Source organism: Phodopus roborovskii, unplaced genomic scaffold (assembly GCF_943737965.1).
Source record: "Phodopus roborovskii unplaced genomic scaffold, PHOROB, whole genome shotgun sequence".
Lineage (NCBI taxonomy): Eukaryota > Metazoa > Chordata > Mammalia > Rodentia > Cricetidae > Phodopus > Phodopus roborovskii.
In genome coordinates, this window is record NW_026126480.1 from 52,721,595 (window position 1) to 52,743,588 (window position 21,994).

The window sequence follows — 21,994 nt, forward strand, 5'->3', positions numbered from 1 at the left end:
AATAACTCATCCAAGCCAGGCTGGCTGGCAAGAACCCATAATTCTAGTGAGGCAGGAAGTAATTCATTCACGCTTTGAGAATTTAATGTTGGCTGGGTATGGTGGCCTGCACCTTTGATCCCATCACTCCAGAGGCAGAGGCACAGTGTGTTCAAGACTAGCCTAGTCTACACAGCTATCACCAGGATTACATAAAGAGGCCCTACCTAAATACAAAACAAGTGAGTTCCAGGACAACCAAGTCTACACAGAAAAACCCTGTCTCAGAAAAACAAACAAACACAATGCAAGGTGGCACAGCAGGTAAAGGTTTTTGCTGATAAGCCTAAAGACCAGAGTTTGATCCCCCAAGATTCACAGGGTGGAAAGAACCAGCTTAAGTTATCTTCTGACCTCCATAAGTATGCTACCCATTAATTTTTAAAACTTTTTAAGCAAAAAAATTTCATTCCTAAAAATAGCACTTGGCAAGTTGAGGCAATAAGATTACTGCATGCTTGTAACCAATCTTGACTAGCAAAACTATCTCAAAAAAAAAAAAAAAAAAAAAAAAAAAACAAGAACAAAAACCTGGAAATGGCAGAAAGCAACTCTTTTGAAAATGAAGACCATAATCTCCATAGAACCACCATCTTCAGCAACAAATAACAATTAATGAAGCCTAGCCATAATTCTTCTAGTGAAGGAGTGAAAACCTGCTGTAAAGCAGCCAGTGAGTTCATTAATAGCTAAAAGTCTAAGGTCATATAATGCAAGAAAGAACTAAACTTTAGAACTTAATTATTGAAGATTAGACAATCTTACTATCCTAAGTCACTATGGGAAACAACGGACAGTCGACCTCCCACAACATTTCACTTTCAGTCTTTCTTCAACTTGGTCTTCATGCCCACAACCATGAAATGCTTCTTCTTTAAGTCACAAAGCCAAAGGCATTTGTTAGACATGGAATGTGACAGAGGTCTCAAAGGCCACTTCTAGTCAGTAGGTAATAACAAGATACAGTCATTCAGCACATTTATTTGTCAGCAGCAACAGAATCACTCAAAGTCTGCTAGCCTCAGAAGGCTGGCAGAAACTTCCTTGGGAGTGGTGAGGCACAAGGTTGAATGTTCTCAAACAAAAGCTATTGACCACCTATAGCTTTGATACCCACTCAGCTAAGTGCATCCTCTTAAGGTTACCACCAGAAAAGCTCACCAATATCTCTATGTTCTTACCAACAAACAGGAAAGGGAAAGAAGGTCCTATTTATGTAAAGCAGATTTACTTTTTTAGTTAGGTGTTTTGTTAAATTCACCCATATCCAAAGCTCTCCTGAACATTTACCTCAAAATTACTTCTTTAAAAGTAGAAAACTTAGCTAGGCATGGTAACACATGTCTTTAATCCTAGCACTCAGGAGACAGAGGCAGGCAGACCTCTAAGTTTGAGGCCAGCCTGGTCTACAAAGTGAGTTCTAGGGCAACCAGAACCACATAGAGAAATCTTGTCTAGAAAAACCAAAATCAAATAATAAAATAAAAATAGAGAAATTATAGAGACAAACTTTACTCACACTCTTAGTCAAAGTGACTGATCCAAGAATAAGAAGCTAAAAAGCATGCTGGGCATAGTAGGTTCTTCAGAGGAGTTTCCATTTCCCATAACAGATCAGATGCTCAGTACTGCTCAGCACTGAGCCTGACTGCTCAGCATGCAACCTCATTAAGAAAGATCAAGAATTTTTAGGGAACACATTTCAGAAAGCAATGCTATCAAGTATCAAGTGTTATCAAAGTCATTGCCTCAGTTTATAATGCCTTTACATGCTCTCAAGGACACATGACAATCTGTTCACAATCTTGAGCAGCAAGAAGACTGAGAGCCAAGGAAGGACAAACAGCTGTTCAGTGTACATGACCCAAATTCACACACCTCACTTGAGAGGGGTAGGGGTCGGGGATGACACACACACAGACAGACAGACCAACGATATGGCTCCACTTTAAAAAAAAAAAAAAAAAAAAAAAAAAAAAACTAAGGCAGAGGTTTCCAGTGCAGCACAGCCTTTTCCTATGTACACAATATGAATAAGACAAGCTAGAGAAATGCAACTCCTAAAACAGTCACACAAATAAGTAACCTTTTTCATCTATGATGAGAGGAAAAAAGATACTTATAGAAGCCCCCTGGTAGTAAGCTAAAGGTATTAAAGCAGCTGCTTGATTTAAATACAATGCTGAGCAAGTTCTGATTAGGAAGTCAAGGCAAAGATGGCAAAAAAGCAACAGAAAACCAGTCCAGAAAAGTCAGTAGAAGGAAACCTTGATTAAGACATACACATTGCTTTGGTTTTCAGATTGGGGGAAAACGGCCAATAACAAAACAAAACCCATGTCATTTTATCCTAATCAGCTGACAAGCACAAACAGTACCAGAAGATAATGTCAAAAAAAAGTAAAGGAAACAAGAGCAATTTTTCTTTTTAAATTCCCGAAGACAAAGGGGAAAGGCTGTCTCTTGTTTAGGGGCATAAAGTCACACCATCAGTGTTATCTACAAACTTCTACTAAAGTAGTGGCTGCTCATTTATTTGTAAAATCTTTAAAAATCACAAACTTTTTTAAAACTGTTATTTTTTACAGCCTCACTACTCCAGAGTTATGGAAAGAATCAAGGTCCTATGGGGCTGCCCAAGATGCCTACAAACTGCAGTTACAGCTCTCAATTATGAATCAAGTGATTTACCCACTCCAAGTGAAACTACCCAAATCTTATTTTTATGCAGGAAATCTATCAAATACAGGATTTGCAAAAAGACCGATTAGTCACGATGAAACAAGAACAAGGGTTGGCAAACACACCCAACCCAACCCAACCATCTGCCTGGTAAGAATGGTTTTTATTTTTTTATGGGGTTAAGTTTGAGTTGGAGGAAGGGATGTGACAGAGTTTATCTGTAGCCCACAAAATCTAAACTATTTACTATCTGGCCATTCACAGAAAGCACAGTGTCTTTTGACCTACAAGAAGTTCCTCCTGGAGTTGTCTTCTCTTACCTCCTGAATTCATCCAGGCATTGTCTACAAAGGCTGCAAGCTGCCCTGCAGATGTGCAGTTAGCTTGCTCTGCCTTCCTAGGTACACCCTATGCATGGAATGGCATCCAGCTGTATACACAGGTAGGTATTGGGTAGATGAGAAACTTTGCTATATTGTGCAATTGATCACAAAACCTACATTCTGCCCCTGTTACATTTAGCTAGTTGCTAACCACCAAAACAGCCCTAAAAGATGATGGAAGTGTTAAGAAAAAAATTTTGAGTTTCAAATTGACACAAGGAAGCTACCTAGAGACCTATGCCTTGCCAAGATTGTTACAATCCACTCAAAACAATATACCCAGTGATAGTGTCCATCAGGTATATGTGTATAGCAGAATGGCCTTCCTATTGGCCAAGTGTTGCAAACTATTAGTTGAAAATGTTACATTAGTTTATGCTGTGGAATATTTGTTTAATGATGCAAAGATGTGTTGCATTCTTTTATGTTGCATTTGTTTAACATTGTGGAGCTATGTTACTCTGCCTGCCTAAAACACCTGATTGGTCTAATAAAGAGCGAATGGCAAATAACCTAGGCAGCAGAGGGTTAGGAGAGGCTGCCAGGCAGAGAGAATAAATAGGAGAAAAAAGAGAAGAGGGAAGAGCAAGAAATAGAGGTGAGGACTTCTGTATGCTATGAATGTATGTTTTTCTTATTGGTTGATGAATAAATGTTGATTGGTCAGTACTCAGGCAGGAAGTATAGATGGGGCAAGCAGACTAGGAATGCTGGGAAGAGGGAGAGGGAGAGGGAGGGTGGGGGAGGGGGAGGGGAGGGAGAGGGAGAGGGAGAGGGAGTGGGAGAGAGACCCGGACCATGTAACTACTGGGAAGGTAGGATACCCGGGCATTCTCTGGTAAGATAAGACCATGTGGAAATACACATTTCCACAGTTATGAGTTAATAATTAAGAGAGAGCTAGCCAGTAAGAAGCCTAAGCCATCAGCTAAACAGTTCATAATTAATATAAGCTTCTGTGTATTTATTTGGGAGTAAAGAGCTGTGGGACCTGATGGGACAGAAACTCTGCCTTCAGAGGAGGATGCTGGGGGCCAGCTATACAGCCAGACATGAAAGAAGAAAAGATATACAGAAATAGAGAAAGGTAGTAAAAGCCCAGAGGCAAAAGGCAATTTAAGAAAAGCTGGCTAGAAACAAGCCAAGTGAAGGCCAGACATTCATAAGTAAGAATGGAATCCAGTTACAGAGAGGGAGAAGTGATGAGCAAAGGGGTCAAAGCCAGGCTACAGAAACCCACAGAGACAGCTGACCTGAACAAGGGGAAGCTCATGGCCCCCTGACTGATAGCTGGGTAACCAGCATAGGACCGACCCAGACCCCATAAAACATAGGTTTCAGTTAGAAGCCCTGGGCAGTCTATGGGACCTCTAACAGTGGAACTAGGTGCAGGAAAGGACTTTGGGAGCACATTCCCCATGGAGGGATACTCTCTTAGCCTAAAGACATGAGGGAGGGCCTAAGCCCTACCCCAAATGACTTGAATCCCTGGGGAGTGGATGAGGAATGGCATGGGGAGATGTTGGGGGGGAGGGAGAGGAAATTGGGAACAATATGTAAAATTTTAAAATTTTTTAAACAAAAACAATAAATAATTTTTTTAAAAAAATATAAAAAAAGATCCCATGTATTTATTTGGGAGTTGGGTGACAGGCCTCCAAAGAGTTAAGGCTTAAAAACAATAACTACAGCCCAGGTTTTCTAATCTCTTAACCCAGACCTGTGTTTTGAAGTATTTATCTAAAACGTAAGCTATTTTAAATATGAACTTTAACACTGGGGAAAAATTTTTTTAGCATTTATTATAAAATGATTTGCAGTAGACATAAATATATTTAAAATCCACATTTCAGCCAAGTGACACTTAACTTGTGGATAAGCAGGAATTCAATATCCCCTAAGAAGCTGGCCAGCAATATGACAGATTTGGTGAGAAACCAGGATACCTCCCTCCCTTTATCAAGATCCTGGGATTCTTTTACAAATTGAACTAAGAAGTTTGAAGATGTTTTTCCCCATGAAAGTAACAGACATTTTAAGCAAGTAGGTCATTAGGGAATCACCTGACCTCACAATAGATGGTTTCTGCTGGTCTTCATCATCCTACAGTGAAAACTGTCATCTATTACACAAAATACGGCCAAAGGACCTATCATCTCTGGAATATATTTACCTCCTACGAAGGCTTCAACTACAGATCCATTAGGATTATTTTTTAATTTGATACTATCAAGTTGACCCTGGAAGGCAATATTGGACATGAGCCCTTTATTTCAAAGTGTGTCAGCACTGACTGTGTCTGCAAGAAGGATGCTCCTTTGCTTTAGACAGGTGTGAGGAACTATCTGCAAGAGGTGTGATAAGAACACTCACTAGTCTGTAGAACCTATCAAAAAGTCCTGTTCACAGAAGACCAGTACACCCAAGGAACTTAAGCATGCATAATGTACTTGTTTCCATCAAGTAACAACATTACCCCTTGTGCTAGCAAGTTTTATGTCAACCTGATACACAAACTAGATTTATGTGAAAGGAGGGAACCTCAACTGAGAAAATGTCCCATAGCTGTAAGGAATTTTAATTGGTGGTTGATGGGGGGAAGAGGGGAATGCAACCCATTGTGGGTGATGTCGTCCCTGGGCTGGTGATCCTAGATTCCATAAGCAGTCAGCATCAGTTCCTGACTCCAGGTTCCTGCCGATTTCCTTTGATAGTGAATAGGGATATGAAGTGTAAACCAAATAAACCCTTTCCTCCATGCTTTTTGGTCATAGTGTTTTGTCACAGAAGCAGTATTCCTAACTAAAATATTTTTGGAATCTCTCCAGTGCAACTAAGTATCCAAAGAGCCCCGGATTCTATTGCCAGCTGCAGGACTGCTGGAGCTTGCAGTCCTGAGACCTCATCTCAGCACTTTAAGCCTTAGCAGCTCACAACATTAACTGATTTGGGGGTGGGGTGGGAGTTGAGCAGCTGCAACCTACTGCAAACCGAAGCTACTATTCAGTAACATGCCAAAATGACACCTGTGAGCTTAGAGCAGTGTTCCTCAAGCTTTCATGGGCAAGGAGTCACCTGGGAGTCTTGTTAAAATGCATCCTGATTTCTGATTCAGGAGAGAACTGCTCCAGTCCAAGGCTCTACATTATCTACATGACACCGAAAGTATAAGCTAGTGCTAATTAATTGTTATTCAAGGGAACAACTAAGGATTCATTTAGCCTATATTTTCAAAAACTGTAGTAAATCCGTTTGATTATATAACAATGAAAAGTATACTAATGTAAACATAAGACTGTGTTCTCAGTCCCAAGAGGACACAAGAGCAACATACCATATGACTCCCTGAACAATGACAACAAATGCTAAAAAAGACGTAAATACCAGGAGCTACTGGTTTCTCTGAAAAGAGAAACTGCTGATGGTTGCCCTAGAATGAACTGTGCACTGCAGGAATAACAAGAGCCATAACAGCATCAAATTCAGAACCACACCATCATTCAAAGAGCTCTGTTTCAACTAACTCCTCTCTGCAGAAAGAAGTGGGTTCAGTCCATACCATGCCCTGTTTGACAACTATACCCAAGACTGGTTGGGTGCAAGACAAAAAAAAAAAAAAAAAAAAAAAAAAAAGAAAAGAAAAGAAAAGAAAAGAAAATGCTCAGACTCCAAAAATAACTCAAGATGGTAAGGGATTTCAGACTACCAACAGTGGAACATTAAAGGAAGCCCTGAGGCACAAGGTACTGTGATAGTACACAGTGCTGAGGAACAATCTTTGTATACTGTAAATATGTCTCACTCTCTTTGGTTAATAAACAGCTGACTAGCCTCTAGTTGGGCAGAAAAGATTGGGCAGGAGAATCAGACTAGGAGAATTCTGGGAAGAAGGGAGGAGATCCAGAGGAGTCAGCAGCCAGCCAGATAAGCAAGACATGCTGGAGAGGTAAATGCCATAGAAATGGGTTAATTTAAGTTACAAGACCTAGTGATAAGCCTGAGCTATCTGCTGAGCATTTACAATTAATATTAAGTTTCTGGGAGTGCTGACAGGATAGGAAAACTCTGCCTACAACACAGTACTATGCTAGCCCAGTCAAATCTGTATCATTTCAGAACTAGCCCCACACAATTCTAAGTTCAAAGGGAACATGAGAGCAAAAAACCAGGCTTGCAGTAAATATTGCCAAGACAACTCCCACATCAGTGGTTGTAGTTACCTAAACATGTGGAGCACAACAAACAGAACAGAAATAGGAGCAGCTGCTTCTGTCCAAGTAACACATGGACAAAATGTGTCTGAAACTTTTAATATTATTTAAAGAGTGTTATAAAAGAAATTTTTTTCATACTGAGTAATTTTATTTGTTTTTATGTATCATGGTGACATCCAAGTACTACATTTTAAATATAGATTTATTTCTCTTAGGAACACAAACTGAAATGCTGATGCGGAAAACAACAGGATGTCCGGGATTTCTTCTAATTCATATGAGCAGGGAATGAGTGAAAGTTTACATAAAACACAACTGGCCAAGAGTTGAAACTAGGTCTATTTTGTTTTGTTTTAAGGAAATATTTTTAAACCACTAATTAATTATACTCTTGCATATGTATTCAAAAGCATGGAAGCACACACTGCCCCAATTTCAAACTCATTCCTATATATCCCAAGCCTCCTTTCAACCCTCCCAGGAGGCTCCTAGATTCCAAGTGACACCTACTTAATGTAAACACCATGTGAGCTATATCAAAGTAAAAATTTTTCAGTAGCACATCAGAAAGGTAAGAGAGGGCTGAGGGGACAGTTCAATCAATAGTTTGCTTGTTATACAAGCATGAAAACCTGAGTTGGCTCCACAGAACCCAAATAAAAGAGCCCAGTGGTACATTCTTACAATCCCAGCACTGAGAGGCCAGGAAAGGTGAATCCATGGGCCAGCTAGCCAACCTAGCACAATCCATTAGAATCAGAGCAGCAAGAGATCCTGTCTCAAAACAAGTGGTTCCTGGGGAATGACATACAAGTTGTCCTCATACAAACACACATATGCATATACACAAATCAATCAAGTGAAAAGCCTATGGAAATCCAATGTATATTTTACACCTACAGTACATAAAATGTGGGCTACTCAATTTGAAGTTCTTATGTCTCACCTATCCTGCTATAGTATGCAACAATGAGGCCCTTCCTCATTTAAAATTGTTGCAGTTGCTGGGAGGTGGTGGTGCACACCTTTAATCCCAACACTCAGGAGGCAGAGATAGGAGGATCTCTCAGTTTTAAGGGCAGCCTGGTCTGCATACACAACACAGTGAAACCCTGTCTCAAAACACTAAAAAATAAACAAACAAAAAAGGGTGTTACAGTGACTAACCAAAAATCCTTTTGTAGTACTGAAATAGTCCCTACAATCTTTGCACAGCCAAAGTTAGTCATTAACAACTTTTTCCAACATAAAGGAAAATGGAGGCAAGGCACAGTAAGGCACATCTGTAATCCCAGCACTAGAAGATAGAGACAGTGGGATTAGCAATCTCAGCTACATGATACTAGCGCCACCTCTCCCACTCCAACACAATGGTGTTCTGTTTGTTTGTGAGACCTACAGAGTCTATGGAGACATAGGGAGTCTAACTTCAAACTCTACTCTACACTGGCCTACTTTCACCTACTGAGTGCCCAGATTACAGGGAAGTGGCAGAAGGCAATTCCTTGGAGAAAGCAGAGCAAACTCAAAGCCTATTGCTTTTACTGGCCCCAACATGGTTTCTTCAGACTTGTCAAAAAAAAAAAAGACAAAAGAAAAAAGCAGCTTTGTCATATCCAGGTATCCCAGAACATTGTTGATAATCCTACTTTTCTTTGAAAAAGGAATAAAGGAACTAAATCCATGAAACACCCCCACCCCACCCCAAGACAGGGTTCCTCCGTGTATGTAACAGACCTCCTGGAACTCACTTTGTAGACCAGGATGGCCTTGAACTCACAGAGATCCACCTGCCTCTGCCTTCCAAGTACTGGGATTAAAAGCATGCTCCACTCCCAACCCCCCCCCCCATGAAACATTTTAATGCTAATTTGCATTGCGTCAATAATGCAGGAATAATACAAATGTTGCCAACTGCTTGAAAATACAAGACACAGAGAAAGCCTTAACAGAAAAAGGAAACAAAGCCTCCACATTTGCTCCACAGCAAGAGCAGTCTGTGGAGGACAGCCTGTCACTGGACTCCATTATAAGTCTCAAAGGAGTGGGGCCAAGCATGGTGATACAGGCCTATAACCCCACACTCAGGAGGTCAAGGTTCAAGTTCAAGGACAACCTAGAATACAGATGAGACTCTGCCTCAGGAAGAAGAAAGGAAAGGGAGGAAAGAGGATAGTGAGTATCTAGTGGAGGTGCTCCAGATCTAAGCAAAAGTAGGAGACTCACCAGACTTCTGCAACCTCACAGCAGGAAAGAAGGCTACCAGAACCAGAAGGTCAAAAGGGAAAGGGCAATGCCAGGCCAGACCTTGTAAGGCTTAACATGAATGCACATCACCATCAGGTTTGCTGCAGAACCAGAGATCAATAAATTTTAACTGAGAAAAACAGACATCTCATCACTGACAGTAGGGACCACACAAAGTACTTTTCTGACTTCCAGAAACACTCATGAATGGGAGTGAACACACTGAAGCTGAGACCTTGAAAGTGACCATGGGTCATTTGCAAGCGCAGCAGGGTTCATAACTGTTAAACTACCTCTCCAGTCAATGGTCCTACATTTTAAAACTCACCATGTAGGCAAGGTTTGGCTCAAACTTGAAATCCACAGCACTTAGCTGATAGGTGTGCACTGTCACAACCACACTATAATCTACTACCTTGATGGTGAACACAAAAAGTAAAATGGTATTTTCCAGAATTAATCAAATAGAGCTGTCTTTAGAAACCTACCTGCACAGGCCACCCCAAACATTGGTGAAACAAAATCTCTTGGATGTTCATGAAATTCCATATCTGCAAAGATAGTCTTGAAATCTGTCTAGTGGAGAGAAACCCACAGAAGCAACACAGAACAAGAAAATAAAATGACACCAGCCTCATCTAGTAAAGGACACTTTAAAAAGAGAAGTTCTGCAGATTCCTACCCTTTTTCAAGCAGCCCCTCAAACTGTGTTTCACAAAGCAAGACAAACACATAGTAAACCAGAAGCCAAGATGCCTAGCAAAAGTAAGGCACAGCAGCTATGGAAAAGGTCAAGAGGAACACATCCAGATGAGGGCAAGAGGCATGGGGTTCCAGACAGTATTTACCCCAATGAGAAGGGCAAACATGTTGCTGAATGTATCTGACTATGACAAAATAGGTCAGAGCTTTAAGGAATAATTACCCAAAGTATACCTACATTTAATACTGATCTCAGTTTAAAGGTGTGGTTTAACTGTTAGATGAAGAAGGGGGAAGGAGTTATGCATACAACAGATCCAACCTCTCTTCATAGCCAAAGTGGAATAGACTAGAAAATATGTACACAGAAGCACTAAGCAGGTCAAAGTCTGCAGGGAATGAGAAAAGTGAAAAAAAGACTTCTACTATTTTTGCTACAAATCCAACTCTTTGAGGATTTGGCCTCTCTGAGAACAGTCTTCGTGAAACAGCCACAGGCAAAAATTTTCAAATCAGCTAAGACAATCTAAAACAGAATCTGCTGTAACATGCAACAACTCAACATGGTAGAGTTGTATCTACAGCTTAAAATACAAAATAAGGCCGGTCAGTGGTAGAGCATGCCTTTGATACCAGCACTCAAGAAGGCAGAGGGAGGCAGGAGGATCTCTGTGAGTCTACAGAGCTAGTTCTAGGACAGCCCAGGAAAACAACAAAACCCTACCTCAAAAAACAAAACAAAAAACAAACAAATTAACAAAAACACAAGACAAAATGATAACTGAGATCTAGAAGAGGTTTAGCAGGACAAAATTATCCAGCTTCTAACACTGTAAGTTAATGTAAACCATTCTCCTACTATTCATCAGCAGGCACTGGGAAATGTTTAAGCTGTCACACCATGACATAAAATGTTTTCACAGTGAGATTCCTCTTGTATGCATTTCTTGTAGGCATATGTCATTAGTTCATGACTTGTTCTGCCACAAAGTAGCTTAATGACTTACTGGTAATAAGGTTTTATTTTGAATTTTAAGCTTAGGGCAAGACTGAATTTTTCTGAACAAGAATAGTTCTTGTGCAGTTATTGAACAATAAATGGCTATGGAAATTATGACAGCTGCTGGTGACATGGTGATGTGTTCCCTGCTGTATTCAACCCACAACTGCATAGAAAGCAACCCAAGCACCTAGAACTACAGTCATTCACACAGCTACTTTGATCACAGGGAAAGTTAAACTGTTCTAGCCCTTCCTGTGATATCACAAATTACATGGGAAATGTGTTTGCCACACAAAAACACAATAGATTAATTTTCTAAGCTCAAATCACAATGAAGTAGTGATTTTTAGAACCCACCACAAGGGCAAAGAAAACTTTCATTCACTTTTGAAAAGCCATTTGACTGTTAAGGTGAGAAGCTCTCACTTTAGCCTTCAGATGGGAATTTACTATGTAACAACTTGACAGCGTCAAAAAAGATTTAACAAAACTCAACACACACCAACCAAATCCTTAGCACACTCAACTGAAGTCGGCTGCAGCAGCACTTGTCCATGTAAAAGGACACTCTGAGGCCATGAGATGCTGACGGCACTTACCACCAAGCTAATAGCTGAGTTCTATCTCCAGGACCCATAGGTGGAAGGACACAAACTAGCTTCCTAAATCTAAATCTGTTCTATTATCCCTGACACTACATCATGTGCATATGCACACACATGCATTTCAAAGATAAATCTATAATGTTGTCACTGATCAACATCTTTTGTTTCTTTGTCTTTTGAGACAGGGTTTCTTTGTATTGCTTTGGAGCTTGCCCTGCTTTCCTTATGTTTCCTCATCCTAGTAAAGGACAGCAAGCTGGTGAGCAGAAATGATAAAGAAGACGAACAAAAGGAAAGAGATCATTCTATGTACTTACTGCAAAAGCTAAGGCCCTCTGTCAACAAAGAAAAACAGAAGACAATGAAAGAATTATCAGAAATAATCTCAGAAATACTTCTGAAATATTAGAGCCTAGCACAAAATATTAATGAATTTTATTAGTCAAAAAGTACTAAGTAGGGGCTGGAGAGATGGCTCAGTGATTAAGAGTACTGTCTGCTCTTCCAGGGGATCCAGGTTCAGTTCCCAGTTCACAATCATCTGTAAATTTCCAGTTGATCCAATGCCTTCTTTTGATCTTCTACAACACCATGTACACATATAGTTCACAGACACACATGCTTGCAAAACATGCATATTTTTAAAATAATTTTTAAGAAGTACAAACCATATAAAACAGAATTTACAACTCCTTACTCAGAAAATACTTAAAATCCAGTTTTAAAAAACAAGCAAACATTATTACACTAATGTAATGAAATACTCTTAAGAATTCACAAAGCAGTGAGCAGAGTCCCAGCACATGGGAGACTGAAGCAGGATGATAGCTACGAATTTGAGACCTGCACCACAGAGGGAGACCTTGTCTCAAAAAAGAAAAAGAAAAAGAAAAGTGCATTAGGTAAAGAGAAGAGAGAGAAGAGAGAGGTGCTGGGCAGTAGTGGCACAAGCCTTTAATCACAGCACTCAGGAGGCAGAGGCAGGCGGATCTCTGAGTTCAAGACCAACCAGCCTGGTCTAAACGAGCTAGTTCCAGGGCAGGCTCCAAAGCTACACAGAGAACCCTGTCTCAAAAAACAAAAACAAAACAAAGAGAGGAGAGAGGATCAAGGAATCCATGGAGGAAGTGCCCACACAGAATCACAGGACAGTGACATATAGACACAATTAGAGAAAATCACAGTGATATATGGCTGAGAAAAAAATCATCACATGGAAGTGTAGGGGCCACATCTTTCTTGGGGGTTTGGGCAGGCCATAGGTAAAGCATCAGTCTATATGTTTGGGATCAATCAGCTGGCAATCAGAATCAAAGGGCATTACAGCTCCACAGCTATAATAGAGATGAATGGGGCAATAGTAAGTACCAAAAGTTAAAAGGCCCAGGAGACAATGCCAATCAGAAGATGCCATCAAAGAATAGTTAATCCTAGAGCCAGCAGAAAATCAGAAATGTAGATGAGCAGGTCAGTTTCACTGAGATACAATGGTTCCCTGTGGAATTTCCTATTAAATGCCAACTGAGCCAAAGTCACGCATACAAAGTCAACCTTTGACCTTCAATCAAAGGGTCCAGTAAAGAGTTATGGCACAAACTTCAAGGTGTCTGGCTAAAAGTCACTGGTACAAAATGTACACACTCTCACCCCTCCCCCCAGTCAGACAGTGTGGGCTTAAGGTCTCATGTTCTTCCTCTGAATACCACTCCAGCTTGCAAGGCCTGGATGCTCCTTGGTGGCCAGCTCAATTCCCACTGGGAACAGGGAACCCACTGAGTTCTGTAGATTCCTAGATAAACCATAGCCAGGAGCACTGTTTAACTTCCAAAAAGACACCACAGTACTGCAGTCTCCAGTACAGATGGGTTGCCCAGACCTGCTTCCCTGGCTCTACTGTAGTCAAGAGAGAATATATAACTACTTTCCCATGTGCAAGAATTACAGGAAGGAAACACTTGGTGATCTTAACAGTCTTACCTTTCAAACCAAGGTTTAAAACTAAAAGAAATGTTTTCTTCTCTGTGGCTCCTTGCCCATTACAGGTTATCCTGGTGACAGCTATCTTCCAAATTACTGCATTAGCAGATTAGCAGGAATAAGAGACGATATTGTATGAAACAGAAGTGTTCCTGTAAAAACAAAAACAAAACAGATAATCACACATGTTGTGTTTTGGTCTGATGACAGCTGCCATTTAAAATACTGGCTTGGGGTCTTGATTCCCACAGAACTACACCTACAAGAATTAAAAAGCTCCAGTTTTTATTCCACACTAAAGAATAACCAGGAAATAAACAGAGATGCCACAATAGCACTGTGAGTAAAGAACCATGTCCTTATTATCTATGAACTGGCATTCTCATCAACAGAAGGCTAACTACAAAAGCACTGCACTTTAAGATACTAAGCAAAGGGCTAGGAAGATGGCTCAGTGGTTTAGAGCACTGACTGCTCTTACAGAGGACCCAGGTTCAATCCCCAACACCCACATGGTGACACATCGGACTGTAACTCCGATTCTAGGGGATCTGCTGACCTCTTTTGGACTTTTCAGACACCACACACGGTGTATACATACTGACAAATACTCATACACATAAAAGTGTGTGTATGCATGTGTCTGTGTATGTAAAAGATACTAAGCACAAGTTAGAAGAGTCTCCTTCACATGCCCTTGGTAATGTTTAAATGAGGAATCATCAGGATTCTGTGTAGAGCATTATCACTGATGTGTCTGCCAAGCCACAGTCTCTGTCAACTAACCAAACTACAAAAAAATGAACATCAACTATACAACTTGTTACCTAATACTGCAGAAAAAGATTCATCCTGGGGACACTATACTTATTAGGAAGCTCTCAGAATACAGTCTATAAGGCTTTTACAAAAAAATGTTCCTCGCCTAGTGCCTTACTTCAGTTAACCTCACACCACATTGTGAGCAATATTTCCTTTTCAAGACAAATGGAAATTATGCTGAATGTGTTTTAAAACAAAATGAATTGACAAAAATATTAACAAACCCAAGTTTTAAAAAAAAAAAAAAAAAATGAAAAGGGTTGGGAGGTAGTGGCGTATGCCTTTATAGTCCCAGTACTCACGAGTTTGAGGCCAGCCTGGTTTATTGAGCATGTTGCCAAGACAGGCTTCAAAGCAACACAGAAAAACCCTATTGGGGGGGGGGGGTAATGCTAAAAACAAAGCATTTCACTATTTAAATGCCTTTTGAACACACACTCAGAATAATTATTACTGATCATTTGATTTCTTATGTGTGACTATGCACTGCTAGAGTCCTCAGGCCAAACTTAACATGGTAGTATAAAAATTGCATTACTGCTTGAGGTGTAGCTCAGTACAATTCTTGCCTAGCATATATGAAATACCCTAGGATCAATCTCCAGCACTGTGAGTGTGTACACTTACATACACAGCCATGGGACTTATCATTACTAAAGGTTAAGTCCAGTTCCAGCCATCATTCTTGTTTAAGGTTCCAGATAGCCCTTTGCTGGGTGTAGTGGCATACCCCTTTAATCCCAGTACTCTGAAGGCAGAGGCAAATAGAGCTGAGTGACTTTATGGCCAGTCTAGTCTAAATGTTGAGTTCAAGATACCTGAGATGCTGTCTCAAACATAATCTAAGTGAAGACATACACACATTAGCATTAAATTTGTATAGTTCCAGGTCCCTCAAGGGATCTGCATTCAAGTCTAAATACCACCAATAGCCACTTATTCTGCCCATTGCCAAGCAAAATACCAGGTTCAATCCACTCTTACAGTCTCCCACCAACATCATCAACACAGTGCCTGTAGTCCTATTTAAATGCCAAAAGCAAACAACTGTTGTCAGTTGGGTCTACACATTGTGAGTTCAGACTGAGCTAAACTGTCTAAGGGTGCTAGGGTATCATCCACCTACCCTTTAGAGAAAGAACTTTTGTTCAAGGGCCTATGGATTTTCACTTAGACAGTGTCTTTGTTTCATTTCCTGTTGCTGTGATTTAAAAAATACAAAACCCTGAACAAAGCAACTCAGAGGAGAAAGGGCTTACTACAGCACACAGATCAAGCACACAGTCCAACACTGAGAGTCAAGACAACAGGAGCTTGAAGCAGCTGGTCACATGGGATCCTCAATCAGGAAGCAGAGAGTGATGAATGCTGCTGCCTCTGCTCTCTCCACTTACACAGTCCAGGACCCCAGCCAGGGAATGGTGCCACCCACAGTAGGTGGGTATTTTCCCCCTTCCTCCTGCTCCACAGGCATACCCAGAGGCCTGTTTCCCAGGTGACTCTAGATCCTGTCTAGATGATAGTTTACATAGACCATCACAGACTGATTAAGGGAAACTCTGGATGTGAGTTTAATACCAAGAAAATATGTATATTTTAAAATGTTAGAATAGTAGGAAATCAGATCCAGAAAAACAGAACTGTGTACAGAACTCAGTACAGTAAATACTGAGACTGCTGTACAAAGAGAACAACCAATATGCACTGAAAATAGATCTACAAAACAACAGTAAAACAATGCTTTTGTTTTTGTTCATGTCTACTCCCCAAAGTACAATCTACAAGCAAACACAGGAGTGCTAGAAAGAAACAGAATATTGGTCAAATGATGGTATGCTTAGATCCTAAATCTCACCTGTTCCTGAAATACTAGCAGATGCCCAAGAGCTAAAAGACAGCTCTTTGAACTGGGGCAGCCCACCCCAGCCACACTGAAAATTAAAAGAGCTACAGAAACAATGCAAGGTCATATCCCACCCTAACTAGGATCCCTTCTTTGGTTCTTCCTTTCCTGGCCAGCAAGCAAGACCTTTACATTTCAGACTGAAAAGTGAAATTCTCTTATAAGTGAGGTGAATGACCTTAATTTTTTGGGGGGAGGAATGAGGTGGGGGGATAACCCAACTTGAAATTTCACTGCAGTTCACTAACTGGAGTTAGTGACCTGCTATAATGCCCAAGCCAATAAGCCTTGCCTAACAATAGAGCTGCCCATCAGCCACTCTCACCTGTTAACATTAAAAGTTCAGGGTTTGGTGCTCCAGGGGTGGGGTCCTCAAGGTTATTGGTTCCCAATATCCATGTTAATTAGCTCCCAACTGCCTTTAACTCTAGCTCCAGATGATCTGACAACTACTTCTGTCCTCTAAGGGCACTTACACTCATGGGCACATACCTAAATACTCCCACACACATATGTAAGCAAATGTAAAATAAAATTTTTAGTAATAAGTTCCATTTAAGCAGTTAAAGAAACTTAGAAACAATGAATTAGTTCCCTACACATGTATTCAGGTATGCTTCTGAAGATGAAACCCAGGCCTCAAGCATTTCACACACAATTTCTACCAGAGGTGACCGTCCAGACTCTCCTTAACTCCTTCAGAAACTGCTACATTTATTCTCTTGCACAACACTGAACACACCCAGGTGAGGAACTGCTGAACCATAGCTGCTCAATAGCACACCTCAATGGTGATGCTTCAAATCAGGGTCACACAACTGAAACCAGGTCTCCTTTATTTCACATCACCTAAATACATTTTTAAAATTTAAAATTAGCATTTGTCTTTCTTTTTACTTTTAAATGCTAGGTATAGACTTCTGGAAGTAATAATGATAAAGAAACGAGGTCAACTACAGTTAAGATGACAGTAACAGATTTTTTTCACTGTAATCATTTTCTTTGGTGACTCATCAGTAAGTGATCTGCAAGAAGGCATATATAAATGATGATCTAAGAACGTTCACTTGAGAGTTTTATTACTCACTAGAAAGTGACACTATGATACTTACATGTATTTTTATTTGGAACAGTGTCTCACATAGTCCAGGCTGGTCTCAAATTCACTATACAGCAGAGGATGATGTTGAACTCGTGATCTTCCCACTTCAGTTGTGCTTCCCAGGTGCGATACTACAACACTAGCTGACTTTCTAATTTCAGTAGGGTATGTATGTTCCTGTCTCCCAGCTCACTCTTTCCCAAATCCATTATTAGTATGAACTCATAGACTCTTGTTCGCACCATCTTCACAATGCCCTACATTTGACCATGTGAGCTGTCCGAGATTTTATTGTGTTTTCTAAGCACTTTAATTCCTATCACAGCATGTTCCTGGTTCATATAATTCCTTTACTGCTCCAACTTTAGAATCTGACATTTCTCTAAGAAGCCCTGATTCTGATAAGTGGAAGATATTTGGAAGTGAAAAGTTAAGAAGTTCACAGATAATAGATGGTGTCACTCCCTCTGCTCTTTCAGTGTAGAAACTTACAAAGAATGGCAGTTCCTAGGAATAACTCTCCACTTTTACACATGAGCAAAGCCAAAGATTACCAGACTTCTACAGAAGGCCTAGCATGAAGACAGTAAACAGTAAAGTGCAAAAGAAAACTGAAAGACAGTACAAATATGCAATACTCATTTAAAAAGTCATTGCTACTTCCAGAAAGATCAAGATAATGTCACTAAACACCAAGTACCACTGAAAAGGTGGGGGGAGACCTTAAACATTTAAATACTCAAGAGCAAAAATTAAAAACTGAATAGAAACGTTTTAAGATAAAAAGAACAGAAAACAAGGAAAGAAACTAGAGAGTTCCTGAAGGAGACTTGCATAAGAAGTGTCACTGAAAGTTCATAAACCAGCCAGAAAGGGTAGCCTGGGGCTTTCACAAAAAGTCAAAAAGATAAGAAGCTTTGCGTTTCTCAAAGTCATACTAGAAAGCTAAAGAACTGTGAGAAGTTGGGTGAAGGAGGAGAGGGAGTGAGCTTAGTGAGAAGCACTTGTTAGGTACCTCTATTCAATCCAAAGCAGCCCCCAAAATACTCACCCCAGACACATTAGGATAGGTACAGTTTAAAAAAGAGTCTGAAGATGTGGAGAAATTCAAACCTTCATGCACTGCAGAGAGAAATGGAAAACACTATAGGGATTTCGGAAAAGTCTGCTGGTTCCTCAAAGTAATTAAAAATAGACTCATAAGATGGGCAGTGATGACACACACCTTTAATGGGGGGGGGGTGAGAGCACCTGATCTCTGTTGAGTTCAAGGCCAGCCTGGACAGCCAAGACTACAGAGAGAAACCATGTCTCAAAAAACAAAACAAAACAAAACAAAAAGACTTAAAAACCACACAAGAAGAGAATTCAAAGATGTCCCAGCACTGCCACTTCAGGTTCTATACAAAAGAATGCTAAGACAGGGCTGGGGATTAACTCAGTTAACAGAGTGCTTGCCTAACACCACAATGCCCTTAGTTGATCTCTAGTATTGCATAAACAGTGTTGATGCCTTCCTGCAATATCATCACTTAAGAGAAAAGTTGCTGACCATCCTCAGCTACACAGGAGGCCAGCCTAGTTTAATGAGTGCCTCTACTTAAAAAAAAAAAAAAAAAAGCAAAACAAACAAGCAAAAAAAAAACAAAAATCAAAAAGGAGGGGCTAGAGAGATGGTCCATCAGTCAAGAACACTTAACTGTTCTTCCAAAGAACTCAGAATACCCTCAGTAGCTCAAAACCATCTGTATGTAACTCAGTACCAAAGGATATAATGCCCTCTTCTGACATTCTGAAGCATCAGCCTGTACATGGTACACGGGATGTACAGGCTAGAAAAATACCCACACATAAAAATAAAAGAAAAAGGGAGCTCTGACACAGTCTCAATGGTACATCTGTATAGCCAGGTTCACAGCCATGTTATCCCCAACAGCTAACATGTAGTGCAAATGAAGTGCCCACCAACAATCAAATACATACATATATACATACACACACACACACACACACACACACACACACACACACACACACACACACACACACATTCAGCTGCAAAAGAATAGAAAGGGGCTAGAGATATGGTTCAGCAGTTAAGAGCACTGGCTGCTCTTCCAGAGGACCCAGGCTCAGTGCCAAGCACCTAAGTTGCAGCTTCCAATTGTCTGTAACTCCAGTTCCAGAGAATCGCATGCCCTCTTCTGGATTCTACTGGCACCAGGAGTGCACCTGGTATACAGATATTCATGCAGAAAAAAACAACCACACACATAAAACTAAATGGGGGGGGGGCATGGTGGTACACGCCTTAATCTTAGAACTTGGCCACAGATGGCCAGCAATGATAGTCGCACATTATGAATGCAATCAATAGTACACTTATAAACAGGCTAAGACAGCCAGCTGTGGAGATGTAAACTCTTTTGAATTTAATGCCAGCCTAGTCTGAGTTCCAGGGCAGCTATGGCTATAGTGACATCCTATCTTAAAGGGGGATGTGGGAGCAGTAGATGGTATTTTTTGTTATATGCACTTTACTATATTTTAAGGGGGGAAAAAGATAATGAAGCAGGGCCTAGAAGCATATCTTTGAATAAAAATGAGAACATGGCCACTCCTAGGTATGGCTCAGGATAAGGGTTTCATTGTAAGCTATGAGGGAGAATTCAGCCAGAGGCATCTATAATACTCCAGACTGAACTGGACCATTGGGGGGAGGAGGGGAGAGAGTACATAGCAAAATAAATAAATAAATAGCTAGATAAATAAAATTTCAAAAGGTTTGCTTGCTTTCAGAAAAACAGCTGCAAATTGCTTCTCAAAAGGAGAGGGAGCAACAAGAGACAACACAGACTCCAGAGACATAGCCACCCATGAAAGACCCCCCCCCAAAAAAATCTTCTAGGTTAGGGGAGAAGAGCAACAGCAAGACCTCAGTGCACAAGCAAGGAAAAGAGGTCTGTCTAAACTACAGGATGAGAAATTCCTCAGAAAGACAGATGGAGGGGAACCTGAGCCCACAACAGAATCTAATGCCAAATCACTGACACATGCATTAAAAAGACCCATTTCCATGGAATTTGTAATGGTCATTTAAGAGGGAAAAGTACATAATATACCACTTAACAATTATAAATAATATGACAGCAATAACAATTGTCCTACTTAGGTTTCTACTGCTGTGATAAACACCATGACCAAAAGCAACTTGGGGAAGAAGGGTGTATTTTATCGTACAGTCTATCATGAACCTGGAGGCTAGAACTGAAGCAGAGGGTGTGGAGCTGCCACGGCTCAGCTCAGCCTGCTTTCTTATACCACCCAAGGCCACATGACCAAATATGGTACTGCCCAAAAAATGTCATTCAGATTGCTTACAGGTCAGTGTGATGGCAATTTTTCAACTGATGTTCCTTCTTCCCAGATAACTCTAGCTTATGTCAAGAACAGCACAATGACAATGCTAAACACTGATTTAACAACAAAATAAGGGGGTCAAAAACAAAAAACAAAATAAGGGTCTACACTGGAAGAATGAGGAACACTGGATGGAAAAATCGAGATTCAACAAGGGGGCTAGAAAGAGCTAATTCTCCATTTTTCCATTCATGAGAAGCAATGGACACTACTTACTTGAAAAACAAACAAACAAAAAAAAAAGGTCAGCTAAAGTGCTGCAGATATAGTTCAGAAATAGATGTGCATGATTAGCATGCTTAGAATTAAAAGTCTTAGGTTAAATCTCAAAGACACCTTACACCCCATAGAAGACTGATTTAGCCTAAGACATAACAGAATCTCTCAACTGAACAGCACCTAAATGTATCTCCTTAACCACAAAGTCTAAGGAAATAGGATGAGCCCTCACCACTCACAACTTATCTTTTTGTTTGTTTGAGACAGGGTTTCTCTGTAGCTTTGGATCCTGCCCTGGAGCTCGCTCTATAGACCAGGTTGACCTCGAATTCAGAGAGATCCTCCTGCCTCGGCCTCCCAAGTGCTGGGATTAAAGGCATGCACCACCACTGCCCAGCACAACCCCTTATCTTAAAGAGAATAGGAAAGGGATCATCCTAATCTGCCTTTTTATGAACATCAAAAACTATGGAAATCAAAATTATTTACTTGCAGTCTGTACTCAAATAAATGCAGACTATACCCTACTGATGCCAAGTCACAGGAGAAAGCCATTCCATAACATCCAAGTAAATACTGTCTTTGTGTACAGTATTGGGTAAAACAAAACTATGCCCACACTACAGACAAGTGATAGCCTAGTGTCTACACACACAAAGCAAGACTCCACCTCCTG

General features: G+C 40.5%; 1 protein-coding gene across 7 annotated transcripts in view; it reads right to left on the reverse strand.

Moving 5' to 3' along the window:
* The window catches only part of Ppp6r3 (protein phosphatase 6 regulatory subunit 3), a 107,436-nt gene that overhangs the window by 68,290 nt on the left and 17,152 nt on the right, over positions 1 to 21,994 (reverse strand). For all 7 annotated transcript variants that reach the window (XM_051193515.1, XM_051193514.1, XM_051193513.1 and 4 more), the window contains exon 2: positions 13,853 to 14,004. The gene's annotated coding sequence lies outside the window, so the exon portion shown is untranslated. The remainder of the gene's footprint in view (positions 1 to 13,852; positions 14,005 to 21,994) is intronic.